We start from the raw sequence: 26,880 nt of genomic DNA, 5'->3' as shown, positions 1-26,880 counted from the left end.
TGACCTACAGAGCTGGCTTAGAGGTGGAGACAGGGCTGTCCCTGGAGTTCTCTGAGCAGCTAGTCTAGCAGAATCAGTGAGTTCCAGGGTCAGCAAGAGACCCTGTCTCAAAAATAAAAAAGATAGAACACAATAAATAGAGCCAGCTAACTCTGACCTCTCTGTGTGCGCACGCATGCATACACACACAAAAAATCAAGTATGAGGTGCCATGCGGAGTACATGCAATAAGTTAAATCTAGCTGCAGACACAGCCTCCTAACTAGAGCATTCACATTCAGAAAGCAAATGGAATCCACTCTGAAATCTGGTGACACCTTCAGCATCCTACCTCTACCTCCAAGAGACAGAAGCCAGTGTTGTGTGTTTCAGTGTGATCTTCATCCCATGGTATTGAACCCATGAAGGCGAGTTCCCTCTTCGTATCATCACATCCTGGGGTGGGAGATTTCTGTCTGTTTTTCCCCTAGAGCCTGGCTATGGGATTGGCTTGTGCTGGGAAATCTGAACTGAACATTAGATGGTATAACTGAAAAGGATGTCCCCTGAGATCTTGAAGGGGCTCTTGGACAAAACTAGCCAGTTCAAACCAACCCACCAGCTCTCACTGTACACTGTCCAGCTCCATAGAGACTCTACCCTTACCAGAGAGGGCTTAATGCTAAGCAGACATAATATGCTGGCTCCAGGGAGACCCTGGTCTGTGTGTGTGTGTGTGTGTGTGTGTGTGTATGTGTGTGTAAAAAGCATGCTATTTTCTTTCCTTGGATCTTGGATCAAAGGAAACAAACTCTGCATGATATTCATACAGGATAACTCCCAACGACATGAACAATTACTAAGTGTGCGCTATTGCACAAATAAATAATGGTTACCATTATCTCCACCACGATCCTATTTAGTAAACAGTGACGGAAGGCAGCAGTAACCATTTTTATTGTCCCATGTAGCTCCTACTTCTAATTAAACAAAAGGTTATTTCTACTGTTAACAGAGTCATTTGTCTAAGCTGGGTCTTACCTAATACTTTTTGCCAAGCGTGACAGAGTGTAAGAAATTAGGGTCTGGCAGTGGTTTGGGTTTTTGCTTTTGTTTTGTTTTGTTTTTGTTTTGTTTTGTTTTGTTTTTGTTTTGTTTTCTGTTTTGTTTTTGGTTTTGTTGTTTTCTAATTTTATGCCTGCTGAGTTGTTACTTAAAAAGCTCTGTTGTTTCCTAATCAGAGTGAGGGAACTTTGTATGGTAAATTCATAAATAAACTTTGGTGGGTTTTTCCCCCTCCCGAAAACATGATGAAGCCAGCCAGCACTTACTCCTGCCCTTTAGCTTACATTCAAGGGCAATGATCTGTATTATTAAACATATAGGTCATGCCAGCTTGTGTTTCTCTATCCTGTGGGATGTTTTAGGAGCTGCTGTCACATTACTGAGATCTGTTCTGTGACTCCTAATTATTCCTAGTGGCAGCTTTGGATTTCAAGCAATTCTTCTCACATGTATGTAAAAATTTATAAGCTGTTTCACAGAATTAGTCCCTGTTGTTTATGAGGGCTGTGGATACTGATTAGAGAAGCAAAATCCTTTCATTGACAAGGATAATGCTGACTTAATAAAATCTGCACCATGTCTTCTGGAATCTTCTAGAACCCTTCTCGTCTATATTTGACATTGTACATTTTAAACTTTCAGTATGACCCTGAGGGCAGGTCAGTCTTCTTGCTGTACAGCTTAACCAGAAGATGAGGGATTGAATTTGGTCCTGAAGCATCTTTGAGGTTGCCACTATATACAAGAAACCAAAAGGAGGAAACTGAATGTTTCCTGAGTACCAGGGGTGCACAGCACAGCACAGCACAACACAGAAGCCATCTTGTCCAATCTCTAAACAAGTCAGCTCAGCAGACAAGACATTCCACAGTCATGCCCTCCAGGAAACCCCAGCCCTGAATTCCAGGACAGAATGTCATTCTGATTGTGTTTTTAAATACTCCAGAATCAAGTGCCATGCTCTCACAATGGAGAAAGGAGGAAGCCTGTGGCTTATAACGCAATGAGGGCAAGCAACAACTGCAGGATACAGAGGAATCAATATCAATGTCTTGAGAAGGTCCAAGCAAAGTAAGCCAATGGCTGAACAATGAAAGAAATGACTTCCTCCCTGGGAAAAGCACGCAAAACCAGGAAACCAGGTATATCCTCTTTATAGAAGAAGTAAGGTAGAAAGATATCAATAGCCCTTATTATACACACACACACACACACACAGATATTCTCCAAGGGTTAACAAGATATATATATATATATATATATATATATATATATATATATATATATATCTTCCTTCTGCAAGGTTAATTCATATATATATATATACATATATATATATGAATTTTGTTTTGTGATATTGGTCTTTAGTGATTCCACAAGTAGATGCATCGTTTTCCTGCATTTAAAAATACATGTGTGTCTCTATAGGTAGAGAAACCATATGTGATGATTACATATCTCATGATCCCTCTTTACTCTTAAATATTTGTAATTCAATACCACTAAAAATGTGTTCATGGGCATACAGCTAGCTATTTATTCATTTCTAATGAAAACACTCATTTGTTTTATTTATTCTCAATTCTTCCATTACATATATATGTGTTACTATATAGGAAGAAGTTGTAACAGATGCTTGAATACTAAATACTGCTGATTTTCAAGCTTTCTTTACTTTGGAGACTAGGTTGAGCATAGGGAGATTCGGAGGGCCTAAGATGCCCTATATAGATGCAAAGCTGAATAAAATGACCCATTTCACTTGAATCTCAATCCTACAAAGCTGGAGTCCTAGGCTTTCATTTATCTGGTTTGGTAAAAAGCAAACTACGTTGCTCACCTAGTCAGAATAGCTTTGCCTGTTTTTCTAGAACACAGACAGCAGGGTACAGGTGACCACAGGAAGGCCTCCACACCTCTCAGAGCAATCCGGAAGTTACTCCACACTAACCTAAAGCCTTGGCAGGGATGATCTCCACCTTAGGAATGGATGAACCAATCAATGAACCCATCAGTTACAGGGTAACTGCCATCTGCCATTTAAGCAGACCAAGTAAGGAAAACAAAGAGAACATAAACCTCACCTGGCTCCACTTTCCAGTGCTTAGCTGCAGTGTGTGCATCTGAGCCTGGGTGAAGCCCTTTGAAATATGAACAGAAGGTATTTGGGGCTATGATTGCATAAAAAGTGCCTGGATCAACTAAAAATGGCATCACCTAACTTCCAAAGGAAGGAGAACATTAATAAGTCTGCTCTCTGGGGCTTCTTGAAGTACAAGCAGGTTTTGAAGTTTCTATCGGCCATACTAACTTGAGAAGCCTGAGAGACCACAATATCCCATAGCATATGGACACACACACACTGTATTTAACACACTGTGCTGACACCAATACAGCTTGCTCTCTCTTTTTCTCTCTCTATGTCTCTGTCTCCTCTCTCTCTCTCTCTCTCTCTCTCTCTCTCTCTCTCTCTCATTCAGCTCTTCTCTCTCTTCTATCATCAAATGTTCCTACTATTACACAGAAGAATATCTTCTATGAACCCATTCTAGGGAACCTAGCCTATGATAATTCAGCTGTACATTTATTCACTTGTACCCCAAAACTAATGAATTAATGTTTAAGTTTTTATGCATGTCTATGTAATTAATGTATTGAACATATTCTCTCCCACGCCTCCTCTTTTCTTCTCTTCTTACTCTGTTCCGTCAGTTCTATACCATATACACATACATGATTATGTACCAAAAAAATCTAAGAAACACAACTGAGAGAATGCACACTTCAGCTTTTAAATTGATTGATTAAAAAATGAACAAGCAAGGGCTGGAGAGATCTTTAAGAGCACTGGCTATACCTCTAGAGGACCCAGGTTCAAGTCCCAGTACCCACATGACAGCTCAAACCTGTCTGTAACTCCAGTTCCAGGGGATCCATTTATGTGGTGCACATTGTCTGTACATGCTGGCAAAATACACATACATATAAAACAAAATGAATGAATCCTCAGTAGAAGAGAAGACCTTTAAAAAGAAAAGGGAATCTGCCAAACGATCATAGTATACCTGCATTTTTATTATGCGCTATGAGAAAAATCAATAATACCTTAGGGGTACATGCCCTTCTTAGAAGAGCTTGTGGTATAGCTGGACAGCACGGTGCAAGAATTAGGCAGCAATAATTGCTGGACAGTAAGAAGAAGAGAGGCCTTGTTGGACCCTCCATCACTGAATCACAGGAAAATACTTTAGCTTCTGTAAAAGACTTAGCACATGGCTCAAAGAAGAACAAACCATAGAACCTGAGATTGTAAGGCAAAGTTCAAGTAGTTCCCTTGGCTACAAGTCTCCTTAACAATATTCTTTTGTTTCTTCAAGGTTCAAATGGGGCATCGTCTCTTGTGAGAGTACCCTGGGCATCACATGATTGTTGGGCAGTTGTAGCACGGCAAACAGTAGTGAGCTGAGTACTTAGTAGACTTGGAGGATCTCTAAGTCAGGAGGTATTTTTATTTCTATATTAGTAAGTTAAGCATCAGGCACATTTAGGGTCCTTAGCCCTGTGCAGTTAATGAGGAAGTAAGGGATGGGGGTGTTTCAGATGATGTCTCAGATGATATTACTCTTCCTGCCTCCTTCTGTGGTAGGAGTAACTGACAACCTCACTACATCAGAGAGGAGGATGCCCCCAGAGTACAGTGGTATCAGCCTCTTTGCCACGTAGCTTACTGGCTGTGGTGGGGGTGAATGGGGGGGGCGGGTGTTAGCATGAGGTTTTACTCAGCAGGCACAGCACCAAGGCACATTTTTAATGATTTACCAGTTCTACTTGACTGAGCCTGCACCCTGTAAGTAGATCATATGATCAGCGATCACAAGTTAAACTGCTTTTGTTGCTCGCAAGGCATGCATGGTGGGCCGGCTGCAAGGCACCAGGCCCTCGCACGCAGCTGCGTGTAAGACAAGGCAGGGTTGCGTACGACAGGCGGTTAATGGCTCATACCAGCAAGCCTTCGACTTGAGCCGGCACATGCAGCTGAATTTTAAGAAGGTAAATGACCTTGCAGCTCTCAGCTCTAACTTTGTACTTTTACCTGTTTGTACCTGGATAAATAAACATTTGCAGCAAGCCAAAGGGCCCAGAAAGCACTATTGTAGCCATGGGCTAATCCCTTTCTCTTTGGATGAAAGACTTCAAAACAGACAGGTGTAGGTGTAAGGGGGGGGGGGGATAATTTTCTGCCTCAAGTAGCACCGAGGTAAAGAGGGGTAATGGTGATAATGACTTCCATTTCTTAGAACTTCAAAAGTTACCGGTGTCAGTCCTATCTAGCTGTCCCATTTAGTGTTCTGCATCCCAGCAGAGAGAGAATGGCTCCAGGCAGAGCTGAACAGAACTGCCCCGGGGCAAGGAATCAGCATCACTACCTTCCACTAACCCAAAGGGGCTGATTCTCCCAATGGCTGTCACTGAAATTAAAAAACAGGAAAACAGACTGATGGTAAATGCTTTCCTGCTTTTCCATCAGTTCTGTGGGTCAAGAGTCATGTCACAGTAGCTAGGCATCTACTACAAATTCCCTGTCCCAGCTTTCTGCTCTGGATAAGCTGACAATGCCTGGACTCAAGTTCAGGGCTTGAGATACCTCCCAGAGAGTTGGGACTGCGGAGTCATCCCCCTCAAAAACTGCTACTGACCACCCAAATGCCTCCCAAGGAGCAGAGTATTTGTGATTTACAATGTGAGGAGGAGCTTGGGTAATGCTGTGATTTTAAGAACTCGTCAATCAGTTGAGATTAAGATAACATTTATTGCAACATAAACTGAGATTGCCATGAGCACAGGCAGAAGGGATCTGGGGAACATTTAAAACATTTCACAGGCCATGAATCAACAGAGGGCTAGTCAGTGGGCTAAGAAGATCTCTGGAGCACAGAGCTTGACATTCTTATACAGCTTTGACCCCATGTTTGAGCCATGGTGATTCTCAGCCCGTCTCTTTGCTACTTGAACCATGAGGTCACAATGCTTCCTTCTACAACTCTACTGAGCTTCTATGGAGTGTCAGGAGCCACTGGAGACCTAAAAGCAAGCACACTGAGCTAGATGCCCACTAGGCATCATTCATGTATGTCCAATCGAGTGAGTCGGTAAACAAGGAAACACACTCTAAAGATAGGCACCATCTGCCAAGCCCAACCAATCTTTAAATGGCTGCAAATGCTTTCTTCCCTGTGATTCAATTAATATAGGTTGGCCTAATGAGGCTGGTTTATGTCTATGAGACAAAACAGCACTCCTCGGTCCAATATACAGTTTTAATAAACTTTATTAAATTTCCATTGATCCATATGCAAAATAATTTGTTTACAATTTGAGCTCAGCCTACAAAATGGTGTCTAACTCAATAAAGGAAGAGGCTGAGAGACAACAGTTGTGCATACAGCTATTAACACATTATGCCAATAAAAAAAAAAAAACCCTCAATGGTTGGGTTTGAGGAAGGAGTCAATGTTAACCCCTTGAACATCTCTAAAATAAGAGAGCAATCTGCCTTTACACTGGGAAATCAGGCACTTAAGGAATGATTCCTTTTTTTTTTTCCCCCCACTTTGGGAATGATCATGTTCTACTGGGTTTGGGAATTTCAAGAACCTTAAAACATGCAAACTTAGTCCCAAGCATCTATGACAAGAGAGTGTGGAGCTTTCAAAAATATTTTAATAATAGACAAGCTAGGCTTGTTTGATAATTGACATAATTTGCATGCCATCAAGTACTTAAAATAAATCACTTGTATTCCGCTGGAGTCCTTGGGGCCAGGATCAATGAACCATCTTTTTCAAGCACTTGTATCTGGTGATCACATCCATAACCCAATCAGAAAATTAATAGTAAGTACTCACTGAGTACTAAGGAAAACGAAGTCTCTAATCCCAAATTTTATTGGGGAGATTAGAAGATATAAAAATGGTTAGAAAGATGGCTTCTCCATTAGGAATGCTTGCTAAGCAATCATGAAGACTGGAGTTCAGATCTCAGCTCGAGTATAACAAGCTCTGTGCCCCACACAGGCCTCAGCTCCAATTAGGGTGGATTGGGGAAGATTGTTAAGGCTTGAGAGGTTCCAACAGAGCCAAGAAAATAAGTGCTCCAGGTACATGGAGCAAGATTGTGTCAGAGTGACTGAAGAGAACAGCAGATGCCCTCTTTTGGCTTCCGCATATACAGGTCCACACACTCAGGAGGCTGAGCTAAAGGACTGAGAGCCCAAGGCAAGGTTGGACTATTAGCAAATTACTGTCTCAACCAAAAAAAAAAATAACAAAAATAACTGAAAATGTCTAGGAAAACCTTGAGGTTCTCAGCATAATGACAAAGTAGGTTGCTCTGCCTGTCTTTGTACATGGTTGAATATGTTTCAAGAATAGCACCATCCCTAAAGTGGTCTTCCAGTTCTGATGTTAGCTCTTCCAGCAAAAGTAATATTCACGGCTTTGCCAGGTAACATGTGGTTATATAAAAAGCCTTCCATAAGATCTCCTTTTTACATTATACTCAAACTTCACTATTACCACTGACCTAGCATCCTAGGCTTGTCCTTTACAAACTGTAAAGCTCATCCGTGTGATAAGTCTTCTAGCACCTGAGAGCAGATTCTATGTGCAACCCAACCTCAAATATTCTTGGCTAAGTATTTCCGTAGCTCGCAACAGCTTGGCCCTCCTCCTGAACACAGCCATTAGTTTTTCTGTTTTTTCTAAAGACTGAAACCATAAGCTGACACTAGTACTCTAGGTGACTGTCAACCACTGTGGATCTCAGTGACCCTCTGACCCAAGGAAGCAATCTTTCCAAACATTAACCCATGGGGGCACATAATAAATCTTAAATATTCCTTTGACATGAAACACTGCCAGGACAGACCTCTCAAATACATGCTCCTGTAACAGACTTTTTTATATAAATGTACAGCTAGGCCTTCAAACTTATAATCCTATTGAACTGTCTGGGAGATGTCAGACAATGCCTTAGCTTAATGAGACCACTTGGGCCACCACCTAAAACTTTCTGGCATGTCCTTTTTCTACTTAACTTTGTCTTACAAAATTTAGCGCCTTAAGATTATGTTACTAAAGGTATTTACTGGGGTGGAGATAAGGAGAGGTTCAAGTCTGAAGTCAAGACATGTGGATTAGGCTTAGTGCTTAGTCAAACATAGAAGATATATTTCACATATATTTCGGGTAGTGTGAAGCTAGATACCAAGAGATGACTTAACCTTGTAAAAGTAACAACTTATAAGAGCCGTGTAACTTGAGTGTGTCGTGTATGTGTGTTTTAACATATGAGCTATATGAGTATATGGCTACACATATGTACATGTATGTGCACAGAGGCTCGTGGAGATCAGATGTCAACATTAGGTGTCCTTTCTCAGTCTCTCTCCTGTAGGAGAAGCTAAGGTGGGAGAAATAAGGAGAGGAAGAGGAGGAGTAAGGAAAGAAAGAGGAGAAGGAAGAGGAGGAGCTAGGGGAGAGACCAGGGAGAGAGAGAAAATGGCAGCAGACATGCGAGTGTCTCTAATAGTCAAAGGTAGTTGATATATCTAGGTTGGGTACTGGGTTACACTTTTAATTATGTGAGCATCTTGTTATTGAGCATTACCAAACTTATAAAGCCTTTTATTATTCTTTAAGCATTAGAGTTTCATTCATACCAGGTGCCATGTGGACGGTGGGATGGTCTGGGCTCAGCTCAGCATTGTGGAGGGAAGACATCGTGAAAGATTAGCAGAGCCGTCTCCCATGCTGGCATCTCATGGGTGGCAGGGCCGGTGGCTTTGGCCGCCTGAGCCGGCTGTCTGAGCCGAGCAGGGTCGAAAATACACTGATGTCACTCGTGCAATCCAGGTCTGCAGGTCTGTCCTGGCAGACAGAGCAACAGTGAAAACATGCCGTGTCAGCTGCAGGCCTAGGCTAGTGGGGAACATGGTGGCTGATTAAGAAAAGCCAGATTGAATGCCGGCAGTTTTGAAATATCTCCCGTAACACTCTCCACATTATTTTGGAGCATCTCTCTCACTGAACTGGTAGCTCAGTGATTCAGTAAAAATAGCTGTCTGCTCACCTTCTATCTCCATATCCTTATCCCAGGGCTTAGAGGTATGTGCCAGTGTTTTTGGCTTATTTATATGGTTGATGGGCATCTGCACTTGGGTCCTGCTCTTTGCACGGCAAGTACTTCCTTGAGTTAAACTGTCTCCCTACCCCTGATGTTACTTGTCTTAGTCCTCATAATCTGTGGGAAGTAGCTCTGGTGCAATGGGGGGGAAAACAACAGGAAAGGACTTCTAACAAGGTCTCTCTTGACAAATTATCCAAGTGAACACACTGCTCCTGAGAAGATGCACATAGCACAGTTTGAAACTGGATCAGCGGAGTTCCTCTGGGTCACTGACCCCAAAGCTTAGAATGAGATTTCCTTCAAGAGGCCTGGGTTGCTTCTTGGAGATAACTATGAGGGATGGATGGTTGTTTTAGTCATTATTCATACCCCTCCTGGCATCATATATACAGAAGGCAACATGGGAGCCTTATAAAGTTTGTAGAAATTGTCTATGACCCTGTCATATGTGGCCTTCAGCTCATTAATTTGACTAATTACAGAGGTCCCTAACTCCTAATAGTTATCTCCCTCAGGCTCAAACATAAAAAGCCAAATCATGTATCTTGCAAAAGCTAATTTATGATGCCACCAACTTACCACACATCACCTAAAATCACCTATCTATTTGACACCACTAGGAAGATATTTAGGAACAAAATTCTGATATGACATCAGTACAAATAAGACATTCTATGAATAATTTTTTCCAGAGTTGTTTGGTGTGTATGTGTGTGTGTGTGTGTGTGTGTGTGTGTGTGTGTGTGTAGACCACATTTGTGCCAGTTGCTTAAAAGGCAAGAAGAGAGTAGTATTGGATCCCCCTGAAACTGGAGTTGTAGATGCCAGGTGTCAGGGTGGAAAACTACAGATCCTATAGCCTTCTTAACTGCTGAGCCATTTCTTTAGACCCCATTGTATAATTCTTCATATTTTTGGTAATCTTGTCTATTCCACAAGTGTCATAAGGTGAGTATTATATTCTTTTATAGATATGGGGGCCTGTGGAGCTAAATAAACAGCTATTTGCCTAAAGATGTCCAGTAGTGAAAAACAGATGGCCTTTTTCTTCTCTCTTTTAGTTTCTCCCAAATTTGTAAGCACAGCAGACCAATTTATTTTGTTTGAAAAATTTAAGATCAGTTGTTCATTCCTATGTGGTTTCACGTGTAGCCATGTCTGTGGCTTCTTCATTCCCTATGGGGACAAAGCATTTCTCTGTTTTAACTGGCCAATGACAGACCCTCACGCAGGGCTTTCTGGTGTCAGTCAAAAAAAGGTTTGTACGGAAACATCAGTCCAATTTACCTGAGAACCAGGAGCAACACAGAGCATGCATCGTGACTCAAAAAGCAGTATTCCAGGGACTTGTCACCAGGAACACTGTTAACTGATAAGCTGGAAGCCAAGCCCGTCATTATCTTATCAGCCTAGTCAATCTTCATTGGAAATAAATATACAGAGATTTGCTGTTATGTTTCCGGGCACTGCATATAAAAAGGTACGGCACACTCAACTACATTTAGTGTGAAGTACCCGTTATAAGACATCAACCTGGTCACAAGACAATCTGCCAGGAACCCCATGCTTGCTAGCAACACAGCAAAGGTAAAAAGGAGATGTGAATGGCAAAGACTGGATTCCTGACTGTGGTCTCTCATCTCCCCAGAAGTGTGAGCTTGGTTACACTCATCTGATGGTCTCAGATTCTTTCTCTTTGAACAAACTGTGGATACAAGCATCACGTTGAATTCAATTCCTTCAATGAGTTACTATGTAAATTGCATAAGACACCTCACTGGAAGGCTGTCTACACATCCTATGAATAGAAGGAGCTGAAACACTTTCCTCTCTGTAAGTGTTTAATGCAGGCTGCTGGGCAACCATGCATTGACCTCTCCTGGCCTGTACCTGATAATTTAGTGCCACTATCATCATTAGTAAACATCCACAGAGCACCTGCCATGGGCTTAATTACACTTTGACTTGTATGTTTCAGTGATGTTTTCATACGTGTGTGTCTGGTCTTCTTTAAGCAAGTATATGTTGACCCAGGAACCAAAAGCTATAAACACAGAAATATATAATTGTGGTGTTCTTTAAGTAACTGTACTTTGACCCATCGACCAGAAGCTGTATAAAAGTATATAGTTGTATGTAAATTTTATCTAACAACCAAATAAACAAAATAAAAGTCTACAGAAATTTTTTACAGTAATTAAAAAGTAATTAAAAAGTAATTAAAAAGTAAATTAAAAAGAAGTAATAGAAAAGTACTAAGGTGACAGAAAATGACACTTTTGAAAAAACACATATTAAATATTTAGGATTTTTAAAAGGATGGCCATAAACATTTCTCAAGGAAGGATGTTGGCGGGGATGGGGGGGCGGGGGGAGAGGGGGAACCACATCTATCAAGGCCTTAATCAAGCCATCCTACTTAAAAGCCATAAGGCTAAGCATGTAGACACTCACCTGACTGATCATTAAGATATCAAGAACTGACTCCCTTCCTTTTAAGAGCTTATATGTCACATCCCACCCTTTGGGCCTTCCAGAAATGCATTTAAATGCATAACTGGGAAGAAGAAAAGCATTCCAGGCAGCCAGGTGTTAGTGATTCAGCTATTAAAACTTCAGTGATAAAATATCCCCCACAACTGTAAAACAGTTCAGTCATTAGATGATTGTAAATAGATTAAGATGACATTTTAAATTATTATGACACCATATACATAAAATGTACTTGTTCATCACAATATCCCAGGTGACTGTGCCTCTGATTATCTGAGTTAAAGATGTGTATGTGTTATTTGTTCTGAGATCCAACAGTGAACGACAGGGAGGGAGAGAAGGAAAAGCAGATGGATAAGTAGAAATACTGGATGTGGCATCCCTCCTGAGTCCCCCAAAAGACTTCAGATTCATTTTGCAATAATACTCATTGGCTACTCCTTGAGAAAGAAAAAAAAATCACTTTCTGTTTTCAGGATGAAGTAAAAGCACAAAAGAAAATGGTATCAAAAAAATTTTTCCAAGTTACAAACCACCATCTAAAATGTCTTGTACTTGCTGTTTTGGAGTTAACTTAACCAGAAGGTCTTCACCAGTGTCCTGTATTAACTCTTATCTAAGACCAGAAAACTGCTTTATAATGCTTTCTCATGTCCTACATGCCCATAACTGCTTCTTGAGGTCACTAGGCCTTTCCCATGGGCACTACATACAGAGTACAGCCTGCCCTTCTCTCAAGGTGTACAGAACACATGGGAATTTCTCTAAAGAACAGATGTCCACCTGGCCAGGATCACCAGAAAATCAGAAAGCATTCAGAGATAATTTTACACGAAAGAAAAGAGATCTAAACTTCAATGCATTTACTTATGTTTTAAGAAGTTAGTATTTAAGAATATTTCAGTTTTGCATGGTGACTTCTGTGTATAATCCAGAGTCAAGGGGATGGAGAAAGTGGACTGAGACCTTAAAGAAAACCTAGGCTACCTAGCAAGATTGCTTCACCAATAATAACTCAGTCTTATTGGAGACCTTAGTTTTTCAACCCAGCCTTACCAAGGAAGTAAATTCATTCTGAGATTCAGTTAAGCACTTAAGGAAACGTTTTTAAGAGCTAATGTACTCTACTTAAATCTATAAGCCAGCTGAAGGATTAGTACCATTAAGAAGATTATAACAAGTAATTGGCAATTTGAAGAGTATTCAAAATATTGCACAGGTATATACATGATTCTGCTATGTGTCCCAGTAACTCTGCCATGAGCAAAGAAAGCATGCAGAAATATGGACAGAGGTACAGACTTAGCACTACTTACAACTTGATTTTGTCCTGAAGATTTCAAAGTATTTTTAAGGTCTACACAAGTATAGAAATCAGAAGTATAGAGAAGCTGATATAAATACTTCATTTACAGTTCTCTCAACAGCCCCCACCACCATTTGGAAAAATCCCCATGCCTCCTTCTTGGCAGTTCTGTTTCTTTTCAATACTCCTCAGAATCTAAGACATGAGACAGGTAACCTGGTACAATCAGAGGCTCCAAAAATTTCAGAATCGAAATGGTTACTTACAGAGTAATTTATCTATCAAGAAAACTGCTTATCCATTCTATGCTGTCAGGTATGAGGCACTTTTGAGAACTAGCCATGGGGTTTTCTGTCAGTGTCCTAACATTGCACCTATGTCAAGATCAACGCTTGTTGCAACATGTCCTATTGCAAACACTGGATTACAGTTACCCAGAGTGTGTCCAAGTACCCTCTTAATAGAGAGAAGATACAAACGTCTCTACATCCTTTAACATGTACATGTGGGAGTGTTCTTTGTGTGTAGTTGTCCAGAGGTCTACTTATGGTATGTTCCTGAGTCATTTTCCACTTTGTGTTTTGAGATAGGTTCTCTATTTCTGGCCAGGAATTCACCAAGTAGGCTAGGCTAACTAGCCAGTGAGCTACCAGTGATCTATCCAGCTTTGCCCCCCCAGTTCTAAGATTCCAACTCAGTACCATCATGCATGTTTTCCTGGATCCCTAGGGACTGAACTCAGGTCCTTATGTTTGCACAACAAACACATCACAGCTGAGCCATCTCCCCAGCCCAACAGTGCTCAGGATCTGCTTGTAATCCACCTGCTTATATTACCATGGAAAGTAAAATTTTCCGTGACTACAATATAACACCAATCGAGTTGGATGGGATTGAAAACTGAAAGAAAAACCAAACATTAGAAATTGTTCTACTACAATGAGAATTCTCATTCTCTCAGGCCAATTCCGCCACTCTGCTGATCTAGCAGGTACAACTTGGGACATCGAAAAGAAGGTCATTTGTTTCCTGCTTGTACACAGTAAAAGCTTGGACATAGAAAACAATTTAGTGAAATTCATGTTCGGTTTTTGTTTCTTTCCTCCAAACTACCTGTTTAAAAAGAAACCCAGAAACTTCTACTTCAGCCACATAGGCACTAAGTTCTACCGTTTTTAGAGAAAGCACCCAGTGAATATGTCCAAGCTCAGGCAAAACCAACACCCTACCTCTACTGTTCTACCATCGTACCTGGAAAGGTTATTGGTAAGTAACTCCTTTATTTAATTCTTCAGCATGTCCTTCTTATTAGATGTCAATGATTGCCTCATTTCTGGAGGAAATGTGTTTTATAAGTGAATTTTTATTATGTTGGGCAGAGACCAAAGCTTCATCTAATTTGCTCTGGCTTGGAGTACCATCATGTGTCCTGAATGACTGTTTCAGGCTGAATACATCCCTTTTTGTTTCTAAGAATCTCTCTCTTACCTATATAGGGGAAAGCACCTTTAATTCATAGATTCTCCTGTATGAACCACAGTTTCTCATACTGAAATGACACTAGGAGTTGGAGGTATGAGTCTTGCCATAGGATTATACAGATTTGTTTATTTTGATTTATGAATATGAGTGCATTTTGCCTGCATGTATATTTGTACACTACTTGTATACAGTTCCTATGGAATATGGAAGAAGGTTCAGATCCTCTGAAATTAGAGTTATAGATAGTTGTAAATTGCCATGTGGGTGCTGTGAACCACACCCACACTCTCTGCGAGAGCAACAAATACTCTAAAACACAGAGCCATCTCTCCAGCCTCCTATTATAGTATTTTAAAAATGCACTAAAGAATTTTACAATTAGGTGAAATTTAAGAGTCAGTCCATTCTTCTGGGGTGAGTTTTCTTAAGATTAAACCAAAATGGAGTCAATTGTGTTAAAGGTTTATATCACCAAACCAAAATTAAGACATTATGTGATCTTCTAGGAAATTGGGAGAGTTGACCATTGTATTCTCAAACATGTCAGTCTTTCCAGGAATGATGAGGAAGTCCCGTGTGCTGTGACTGAACAAGAAAAGGCACTGTCCCTGCAAGGAAGTAATGCAAATGGATACTGACCAGGCTATAGCTTCTATTATGCTAGTTGCCAGATTGTGCTTACAATATCTCGTGAAAAGCAACAGCTCTCCCGTACCTAAAGAACATTAAAGCTGTGTCTTTAATGTTCAGATTGGACACTTCTCAACTCATCAATTACTAATAGAAGCCAATTATAACATTAATGGAAATTGATTGAAATTTTGTTGTGTCATCCCTGTCAAAAAAAAAAAAAAAAAAAAAAAAAGAACTAAACCAGGAAAGTGAGCTCTCTGGATGAACCAGTCTGGATTTAATGCTCTCCTGGCTCTTCTTACTTTTATAATGCAACACTAATCCTGAACCACTTGTTCCACTACAGCAAAGATACTCAAAATTAAACTTCATATTTATACCTGACAACTTTACCTGTGGCCTACTTCCTCCAGGGGTACCTGGCTAATTTGTTGGTTTGTTTTTCTTTTCATTTTTCTTCTCATTTTATTTTATTTATTTATTTTTGATTTTGGTTTTCATTTGTTTTGTTTTAACAGCACACAGTGCTTAAAGCCGGTTCTCAGTAAGCAGTTTTTCCTTTCCTTGAAATGAATCAAAAAGGGTATCAATAGCACCTATCTGGGAATACTCTTAAAAATAGGGGCAAATGAAACACACCTGTGCCTGGTTTCTACTTACTAAAAGTGTGTTGCCTTTCTAAATGAGGGCAGGCTGGCATGATTAACATTTTTCTCTTATAATACAATGATACCATTTTAAATATGGGCCTCTGCAGAACTGCAGGCTCTCTATACTCGGAGAACTTACAAATGGGATACCTGAAGACCCACAGATCTCTACAGAGCAGCAGGGGACACCATGGCACATAGCACAAGCATTGTTGGTTCTAATAGTACGAGAGGAATTCAGAACAAGACCTTTGTGAAATTGGAATGGCTTAGCAAAGGTGCCTATGAAGATGAAAGTTGGTCGAACCCTTTAAGAATGTGATGTGTTTGGATAGACAGCACAGAGACAAAAAAAAAAAATGGATTATCAAATAGCATTCAAGAGGTTGGGAAGATTGTTCAGTCAGTAAAGTATTTACTTGTAAGCATGAGGACTGGTGTTGGATCCATATACTCACTTAAAAAAAAAAAAAAAAAAAAAAAAAAAAAAAAAAAAAAAAAAAAAAAAAACCAAGCCAAGCAGGACAACATGTAATTGTAATCTTAGTGCTGGAAAGCAGAGAAAGGCACATCCTTAATTCTGGCTTGTCTGTTAGTCCCGCCCACTTGATAAGCACCATAGCAAAGAGAGACCCTGCCTCAAAATGGCCAGGTAGATGGCACCCAAGGTCATTGACACCTGTGATAGAAACAGGACAGTCAGATAAGAATATATACGGACTCAGACTTAAAAAGGTTTTTTACATGGACCTTTTTACTTTATGGTAGTATAGAAGAGTATCCATACAACTATCCTATTTTTAACTTTCATTGTATCTGTCATTAAATTATATGAGATAGTCAACATTTAATTAGAAAATAGGCTTTACTTTGCATTATAATGGTAAAATATATGAGTGTTCTGGGGGTGGTTTAAGGTAGGTGATGTTGAACTATGATTTTTGGTAAGTTAGAAGTTTTGAAGATCATGTTCAACTTCAATTCAGAGGTTACTATGATACATTTAAATTATAAAGCAAGATGCAACTGGATGAAAAGGGGCAGAATATAAAACGGAATCCACTGGCAAAATGTTCAGGTAAGTAAAACCGATATTCCCAAATGAAAGAAATCCCTTTGGCAAGGAGAAGAGAGACACTGCAAATGGTCCATCAGCATTTTCTTCCCCCAGAGATTCCCATGCAATATAAATCTGAAACGCCAGGTTAGACGTGAGAACTACGCTCAATCTCCAACACTCTACAGTAAACTTAGGATTGTTTGACTTCATGGTGGCACAAGCGTCACATGCATGGAAAAGAAGTGAAACTTTGAACTTCAGTCTGGTCTCACTGGTGCAATGGTCTCTTTTAATGCTGGGCAGGGACAGTGACACTGCATGATGTGAGCAGGGCACCTGGCACGCTTCTGTCAGTATATTTTAGATACAGTTATCAAGGAATAACTTGATAACTGTTTAGATACAGTTATCAACTCATGCAAGGAATAGCATGAGTTATGCACACTTTTGTCACAAAACAAACTTTAGGGTAGCTGATTCTGCCCAACTATAGGCTGCCCTAGATGTTTTGAAGACACTTAAAGCTAGGCTATGTGGTGCTATGAGGTTCTATTGGTTCAGTGTGTTGAATGGATTTTCTTTTAACCTTGCATTTAACACTTGCGTGGCTTAACTGGGATGAACTCCACCATGAGCCAGGGCATCTGTAACTTTGTGCTCTGCCACTGATAACAGAGTAACATGCTAATAGCACTGTTTGATGTGTGGAACACATTGATCTCTTCGGAAAAGAAGATGCCAGATCAGTCATCTATCACCATGATAATGTCTCCACATGAAGGAGCAAAGTGCTGCTGCGGCATTATGATCTGGATAACATGGGGGACAGAGGGGTGGAGAGGGGATAAAAGGCAAACCTCCAGGTAAATCCCCTAAGGCGTTTCTACTCTGTTAAGATGGGAAGATTAGATTGGTGAGTGAGTCTTGATGCATCATATACATCATATGGGCCAGTGTGCTCCAGGTGTCTCAGACACATAAACGGGGATCTCTGAACTCCTAAGAGCCTTTAACGGTTGGTTTCCTCTGGAGTAGTGAAAACCACTTTGCACAAAGACACAAAAAGTCTGAGAGCCTGAAGCTCTGTCCAGTTTGACCTTGAATCACCACCCAACCCATCCCCCCTCTGGCCATTCTACAAAGTGGCCAAGAAACCTAAATTGAATGTTTGAACCTCTTAGCATCTAGTTTACAGAAGTGATGGTCTCTGGCAACCCTGAGGTCACTCCGGCTGGTTAATAGATGGGCTGGGTTCATTGCTCCGGTTGTCTGAGTTCCAGCTTTCTCCTACCACCAGCTACTCTGTAATGTTTCAGCAACAAATTAGCCCTGTTAAAATGAGCTGGGGAAGCAGGTCATCTGATGAGCAGGTTCCAGAGGGAAGACCTACACTACTTTATCACCTCCCACACTGTGGTAACTATTGGTATGTATGAAATGATGGAGGCCCTGGCATTGGAAAATATAGACCATGGCAAGTCTTTGAGTGAGAGCCAGAAAAAGAATAAAAAGCTCTGGGTGACCCACTGCGCTTCTCCGCTGCTTCCTCAATTAACTCCAAACAGACTTTGTCTGGGATGGAGTGATTTAGTTTCAAGGCAAGGTCAGTCCCACACACCCAGAATAAAGATTGCCAAATATGCTTATTTGAGCTGAATTACATTTGCTGGTTTAATAATATGAATTTACTGCTTTTTCAATGGGGACTCTAGCACTGGGGAGATCTTTAAAATGCATCACACTTAAAACATAAAATTAAATTCAATTAACTTTTATTGGGAGGCTAATACACTAGTACCCTAGAGGGAGAAACAGCTCTCTTGCTTCCCCCAGATTTTCAAAGCAGGTTTCTGGAAGCCTGGCCAAAGATAGAGGATTGGATTGTTCCCCAATAAAGAACTTCATTGGCCAGTTTAACATCTGTGCTCTGTGGATGGAGAAAGCCCCAGCTTGTAAGGACCCAGCTAAAAGACTCCAGAGGCATAAAAGCTAGAATGACAAACAGGTAGAAAGTACTGTGGATGGGCCTGGAGAGATAGCTCAGAGGTTCATTCAGGGCACTGGCTGTTCTTGTAGAAGTACTGCCTTTAGGTTCAAGTATCCACACAGGGGCTTGCCACCATCTGCCAAAAACAGTTCAAGGCATCCAATGCCCTCTTCTGGCTTCCATGGGCACTAGGCACACATGTGGCTGTACATATATATACACAGGCAAAACACTTGTACACATAATATAAAGAAAAAATTTTGAAAAAAATATCTAGAAAGGGCAGGAATTTAAGGAAAAAACACTGCTTATAAAAAAAAATAAAAGACAAAAACAAACATGGGGTGAAGAACGTAAGTCTCAGAGATCAGGCATTCTGTTAAAAACTCACCCACTTTCTTGTTGCCAAGACAAAATACAATCTATGAAAACACATACATGTATGCATACATATATGTACACACACACACTAACACACACAGCACAATTAACCATGCATTAGAGGCTCTCAGTCTAGGCTTTAAGGACCTCCTTACTACATTGAGACAGTATAAGTTTGTAGACCATGAGAAATGGAGAGGCATTTTACCCTTTGTGTCCCATAAATGGCCAGTTCAGGCATAAGCAGCCTAGCTGGGGAAAAGCTGAATCCTGAACAGAATGGCCAACCTGATTCCACAGACAGGATGGCATCATTCTCTTAATCCCTGAACACGTGTTTAATGGCTGTCAGTACATCTTGTGTTTTGTCCTAGACACTAGAGGTTTGAGAGCAAAATAGTCAGAAATACTACCAGCCTTGTAGCTAGAACGGAATTGGGGAAATACAGAAATCAAAGGCACTCCATCTTGAATCCCTTTCACCATCCTATTAAAATCAGTTACAGACTCAATGTAGAGCCCAGTAAAATGTGCTAGCTCTTGTATAGGTTTCCTGAGCAAACTGCCATGGCCTCTGTGCCTTAAAGGAGCACAGACTTATTGTCTGAATGTGAGAGGTTTTTAAACAGGTCCTGGTAGGTGAAATCAAGCTGTTCCTTTTGGATGCTGTGAGGGGTAAGAATGCTTTGAGTATTCCCTGCCGTATCTTTCCTGAATCTCTTTCTTTCCATCATCAAAGTGCACTCCCATCTCAGCCCTCTGTATCATATCATCTCCTGTCCCTGTGACTTACTCTGAGTCCCTTTACCCAGTGACTGTGTTTATACCAGGCCCATTTGAACAACCAGAGCTCTTAGAGCTTTGATGGCCTAGAGGAAGAATGCTTTCTTGCTTGTTTCTGCATTCCTTGGCGAAAGACAACAAAACATTCGAAAATCAAAGATCACAAGAGTGTTCAAAGTCTGGGTTTCCAAGGATAAATAAGATGATGTACTGGAAATGTGTATCAAGGCATACAACAAGCATTCAGCTACTGTTATTATTCTGTTGTTGTTATAAGTATTCAGCGAGCCTGGGCTTGAGCCCACAGCTTTAACTGTGCAGACTACTGCAATGTCCAGAACTGTTTCTTTCCACTACTTAAATTATAATCTACTTTGTAAGTCCCTGCTTTGTTCATTCTCTCTGCCTCCTCAGCTAGGAGTAATGCTGTTTTCTTCCCTTCCTACCACCAGTAATGTAAGCACCATTTAAGACTGTTATTATCATTGTCATTATTATTATTTATTAGCTATATATATAATATGTTATATATTATATATATTATATATGTATGTATAGATAGATATAGATATAGATATAGATATAGATATATTGTTATGATGGCAGAGATGTTTGTCCTACTGCTAAGCACATGAGGCCACAGTAGATAATATTTTTTTAGATCACTAAGTGACTAAGTGGACTGGTTCCAGAGTTTAGTCCTCACGGGTCTGCATGGGAAGTACAGTTCCAATGTCACATTCAAGGGGAACCAGCTGCGAGGCTCCAAGTTCCCCTACTATCCTGCTCTCTGACTTCCAAACTGAAAGCAATCCCCATCTTTCCCAGACATCATGTACATGATGATGCCCTCCCAACCAGGATGAGGAAGGCTTCTGACCTCCGTTGTGTGCCAAGTAGCACAAGTATCTGCTATGCACCCTGAGGAAGGCAAACAGGACACAGAATAGAACAAAGAGCTCAAACCAGTCAAAGCCAGTTTGAGCCAGTCCTCACTGCTCTGAGAACCACCCCCACACCCTGCCTCCCTCCTCAGCTGGCAAGAGGACAAGAAGAAGATCATTGACTTCAATCTTTGGCCTCCTAACCACGAAAGGACTTGTGAAGGTGAACGGTTTGCAGACGAAGGGGGATATAAAAGAGACAAAACCAGGATAAAAATTAAATAAAAAGTAGCTGTCTTAAACTGTAATTGCAGTCCTCTGCTGAGCACGCTTGCAGATATATAAATGTGATTTACCATCAGCTTGCAACTACAAATCAGGTCTTGAGAAACACTTGTGCTATGAAATTGTTTAATCTCATCAAGCTCTGCTTTCACAGCAAGCCATAAATCACGGAGTCTTTGTTATCATAGACCTCCACCAGCGCCTCTCTGGCAGGCCATGGATCGTGGGTATATATAATCTTGACTGCACAAACACTGGGGTCGACGCAGGCTGAAATACTTTCATAATAGCCACTGTGCAGCTGCTGGAACACAAGCCTATGATGGATATCTCATTTCCTACAGTCGGCATCTATTTCGAGCAAATTATTACCACATAAATTTCTTGTCAACAGAAACGGCCAATTAATTAAGTTAAAAATTTACTTGTGATCACATCTACAAACCAAATAGAACGGCAAGGCAATTTTCCAGTTACTGAATATACTGCAGGTCAGTTTAATGAATAATTTTTAACTTTGTCATAAACTCAGAGACAGGCTAATATCTCCAGAAAACTGAATGGAGACCAGCTGCCGACAGACTTACACAAAATATATTTATGGGGAATTTGATTGCTGACATCTGGGGACAGAAATAAACTTTCTATAATTACAGAGGCATCTTTGCCATATATATGGATTTCTTTCACCCAAAAATGCAAATATGTCCTCAGGAAGGGTATATTTATATTTTCAGACAGGGCTACAATGGAGTTCGATGGCTTTTGGAGAAATCATTGCATTAAATTTCTTTGCTAGTGATGGGTTCAGTATCATAGGAAGAGACAAAATCATGAGCAAAGACCTGTTTATCACTGACCCACACCTGTCCCAACCCCAAATCATATCTCTCTCTCTCCCCTCTCTTTCTCTCTCTCTCTCTCTCTCTCTCTGTCTCTCTCTCTCTCTCTCTCTGCCTCCTAAGGTGATATGCCACTTGGCACATGTCCAGCAATATAAGCAGCCTTCAGAGGACTTAGGGCTTTGTCAAGTAAGGCAGACAGACACAGCTTCCCCATAGGACTGTGATGTATATGAACCAAATCTGCTTGGAAAATCAGGCCAGCAGAGGGCCCTATGTAATTCCTAGTCTAACCAAGTGTCTTTGAACTGAAGGAAAACCATGGTGTGTGTGTGTGTGTGTGTGTGTGTGTGTGTGTGTGTGTGTGTGTGTTGGGGGATGGGGGGTAATTGTCCAATTGAGTATAAAGGCTATGGGTACAGGGACACATGGTAGATTTGATTAAGATTTTACTCAACCAGCCACTTGTAAGAAGTAGAATTATGACTTCCATGAGGGCCATCCCCTTACCTGACTTATGGAGAGCATTCAAGGTTCTCCAAACCACAGCTCCAGTCTGTCTTTAACAGGTCCTTTGACCCTGTCTCCAGCCTGCCATTGTTACATGAGATAGTCTCACAGCATGCCCTTTTGCCTTTATGTTGCCATGACTCTGAGCCAACAAAGGACCTTTGAATTTCTAGTCCATTTCCCATCATCTTTTAACTTTCTACCTTGAAGATTGGTATCCATGACTCCTCACCAGCTTAAGAGACTATGGCTCTTCATTAGGATATATTCTTCCACCTAAACCTGGAGAGCCCATGATGTTACCTTGGCCAGAAAGGGCAGTAGTGAGTGCTAAGTCAGTGAATTCTTCAAAGAGATAGCTGGCAACCACAGGGTGGGGGTGTTGTCATGGCAATAGGGCTTCTCAGCCCGGGAGTTCTGAATTCCAGAATGGTTGTTTAGAAGGTCCTTTTGGTAAGCTTTTTGAAGGCTGGGGTTATCTGGCTCATGTTTAGTTTTCTAATTACAAAGCCTAGTACCTTACAAAAAGGGCAGAATCTCTATAAAAGCTTCTGAGTGTGGACCTTATGCAGTGCTCGTACGTGCCACATTCAACTCCCAGTGGCACTGGATATCGTTGCATCGTTATCATGTGTGTGAACAGCATTGATTGTAGGCCATTATATTTAGGACACTCAGGAAGCTGAGAAGTTCAGGATGTTGAATATATCCCCCAGCTAGACCAAAGTTTAACTGAGGAAACAAATCACAAAGTAAACTCACAGAACAGCCTGAATAGTCATGCTAAATGAATGAATGGCCAACGTGCAAACACAAAATAGAAAACAAATCTTAAATAAATGGCACTAATAATTGCAAGTATCAGGGTGGACAACAAAAGATGTTTGAGTTTCAGAACATTAAAGGTATGTAGCAGTGATCCTACATAAACCTTCATTTGACCACTGTAGAAACTAATCCTTCTACATCAAGGTGAGCCAGCTTGCCCAAAGTCATTAAATTATAAAGTCCCCAAACACCTGAATATCTTCCCATGTCCCCATGTCTCTCTAAATCTATCACTCACATGCCCCACAAGCACTTCACTTTCCCTGGTAAACACTTATACCTTCAAAGTGATGATTAGCACTTATTCTCAGGCCTGGGACTGAACTACATATGCCATTCACGTCATTTTCTTTTAGACAAAAAACATTTTCAAAATTTTCTCTTTGGCAAGGGTCTTAAATGCAAAAAGATTACCTAAATACTCATTGAATTGTTTGAGTAAATGACTTTAGATTGTCAGAAGTTCTTCCTCTCCTGAAACACACACACACACACACACACACACACACACAGTGTGTTAAGCATGCAGATTGATTAGACCCATATCTTAAGTAACTATGGCTTCTGGGTAGATTGCATAATCTTTCAATGTCTGTTTCAGTGTCTATGACATACCACTAAAGTAGTATATACCTCAGGGTATTATCAATAGTATATAATGCATGTAACATTTTAAAACAATGCACACAAGGAGTACTTGCTATTTTTCTAGCCCCTAGCCTACATATACTTTTGGTAGAGTAAATCTACATGCGTGCTGCCTGACATTTGTAGTGTATTCTCTTGCCTTTTGCTTTACTTGCTGATGCTTTGTGAGAGAACTATTAGAGCCATGGTATTGACGATAGTAGATGCATGGTTTTGCCTTTGTTATGTTGCAGGCACTGCTATAAACACCTTACATGTATTATCAACATCGCTAGGAGGCAAATATTCTTATTATCTCTGAATTACAGATGCAACCCAGAAAGGTTAAGTCACTTATCCAAGGACATATTGTTATAATTGGTCCAACTGGAGATTGTCACACTCAGTCACAGAAGTGTGCAGTCACTGTCTCTGATTAGCACTTTTTACCCCCAGTTTCCTCGCCTTTGGAATTCCTCAGGTATTCCTCTAGTTCTAGAAAACCTTTCTCTTTTTTTTCTAGAATACCTTTTATAATTTTTTCCCTGTCCTCAAGGATTTAAAAACAAATAAAAAAGTATAAGTCCACGTGAAAAGCACCATCTTATAGATCCTAAACTGGTTCAGATGCACTCTGTTGTCAGGGTGACTCATCTCTGGTCAGTGAAGTAGCTTCTGAGAGTGTGTTTAATCACAGCACCAAGTCTCTATGGGAAGATTTTATGCAAAATATTGCAGGGACGTTCAATTAAATTGTGAGTTCAAGTCTGAAGCAGACATTATTGGCAGTAGGGAGGAAGGGAAAAGACAGAAGAGGCTTCATAGTGCGCTTTTGTCAAATTAGATTCAAGATTTCTGTAACTGAAAATGTTTTATCACAGAGACAGTGGCTGAGAAACATGGGCGAATTGCATACATGCTGCATGAGCGCTCCTGACAAACGCAGGTAATAGCTGAGGGTGACTCACTGCTGACTGTCAGGTTATCTCGCTGAGGGTCACTGCTCCAGTGTCAAGGTCAGGATGAAACCAGAGAACAAAGAAACCATGAAGAAAGCCTGCCTCCTCAGCTGACCAGTGACAATTACTGGCAAGCAGGTGACATGTGAGATAATTTTATCATAGTCCTATACATACTAAGCAAGTAATAATTTATAAAGTGCCTTCATGGTCATTGTCTCATTATATTTTTTATGGTATTACATTCATTAATTGTCAGACCTTTAGAACTTCACTTTTTTAAGGAACATATTTCCATGATTTCAGGAAAGAGGCCCATTTCAATTTGGGTGACTCACACATGCACAAATAAACATTCCAGCTTGACCACTGAGTTTTCATCTCAGATGCAATCTAAAAGAACCCCAAAGCCTCATGGATATCTCCATTCAAAGAGCCTTCGTTCTAGCTAAAGTAAGGGGACACATTCATTATGAATGTTCACAGTTACTATTGGTACAAAGGTTCCTGGATGGTGTGGTAAGTACTGTCCATCTTCAGATAGGCAAAGATGACTGTCAGAGAGAATGCTCAAGAAGCAATCATGGGCTGTAGAAATGACTTCATGGCTAAGTTCATATGCTGCTCTTCCAGGGGACAAGAGTTCTGCTCACAGCACCGGAATCACATGAGTCACGACAACCTGTAACTCCAGCACTGTGGGATCTGTCATTGCCAATTTTTGTAGGCACCTATACTCATGTACACACACACATACATAATTAAAAATAGTAGATAATCTTTATTTAAAAAGTGAAAGAATGGAAACAAATCACACAAGGTAAGGGATTTCCCCTGAGCCCTAAAAAGAAAAAAATCCTTAGAAAAGCTCAGAATAAAGCACGAGGCTGCATATTTGACAAGCATAGCAAGTCATATATTTTATAATTCACCCCTAAAATTGCTTAAATATCTAAAATGAGCCTGACATAGAATGCATTCCACTAACCCAAAATAAAATTAAAAATAATACCCCTCCCCAATAACAGAATAGAAACCATCAAAGCAAGGGAGAAAAATGAACGTGACAAAATTTAGAAACTGAAATTTGACGAAAGAAACAAAAGGTTCTGGGGTTGATCTGAAGGACAGCATGGTTCATGTCCAAACAACACCATACATCATCAGGCATTACACGGAGATATCACAAAACCCTGAAGTTTCTCACTACTATCCCTAAATCCAGAAAGAGGTAAATTCTAGGCAAATAGTCTTATCTTCTAATTCTTTTAAGTAACAAGTAATTCCAGGGGAAAGATAGTCCAGACCCAGGAGATTAAGTCAGGGATAGACTCACTAATGGACACAATGATTCCAGGACTCCACATGGAGTTTGAGCAATAATTCAAAGCACAAAAAAATAAAGCCAGGATATGGTTCTCAGGAGCATTAGGAGAGAGAGAGAGAGAGAGAGAGAGAGAGAGAGAGAGAGAGAGAGAGAGAGAGAGAAGACAATGTTTCCCAAAGATCCCAACCCTTTGTAGCTGAACCAGCCTCCTCCCCACACCAAGATAAGACATGAAACACTTACTTCTCAGGCCAAAACTTGGAGCATAAAGGAAGTCTGTCAGCCACAAACAGGAAGATAATGTAAAGCCCATTCTCAATGCTCAAACATGAACAAAGAGAAGAGAGACTACATAGCAAGTATGTAGGTCTGGTAGAAAACCTCAAACCAGAAAAGGAAAACAGGAGCTTACCAACCAAAAGACAATGACCCATCAGCTCAAGTAATGGGGGTGGGGCAGGGGATCACAATAGCTTTATGTAGGATGAGTACGTCTACTACTTTAATAAGAGAAGGGCTCCCACGGATATGTTTAATGGAATGACAGCTTTAACTTCTGCATGGTGGGATTAAGTGACTATAACATATCTTCACTCCTTACTGATTAAATCT

General features: G+C 40.6%; 1 protein-coding gene and 1 long non-coding RNA gene across 5 annotated transcripts in view; one reads left to right on the top strand and one right to left on the bottom strand.

Annotated features, from left to right (window-relative positions):
• Lrmda (leucine rich melanocyte differentiation associated) overlaps positions 1 to 26,880 on the bottom strand; it is a 1,001,791-nt gene that overhangs the window by 216,550 nt on the left and 758,361 nt on the right. The window lies entirely within an intron of this gene.
• Positions 4,928 to 20,451, top strand: LOC143441750 (uncharacterized). Of its 2 annotated transcripts, none has more exons than XR_013109411.1 (3): positions 4,928 to 5,094; positions 14,156 to 14,296; positions 15,060 to 20,451. It is a non-coding gene; the product is annotated as an uncharacterized LOC143441750 (long non-coding RNA). The 2 variants fall into 2 exon arrangements; XR_013109410.1 differs by having other exon boundaries at positions 15,019 to 20,451.

This window comes from Arvicanthis niloticus, chromosome 3 (genome assembly GCF_011762505.2).
Source record: "Arvicanthis niloticus isolate mArvNil1 chromosome 3, mArvNil1.pat.X, whole genome shotgun sequence".
Lineage (NCBI taxonomy): Eukaryota > Metazoa > Chordata > Mammalia > Rodentia > Muridae > Arvicanthis > Arvicanthis niloticus.
This window is presented reverse-complemented; position numbering and strand designations above follow the sequence as displayed.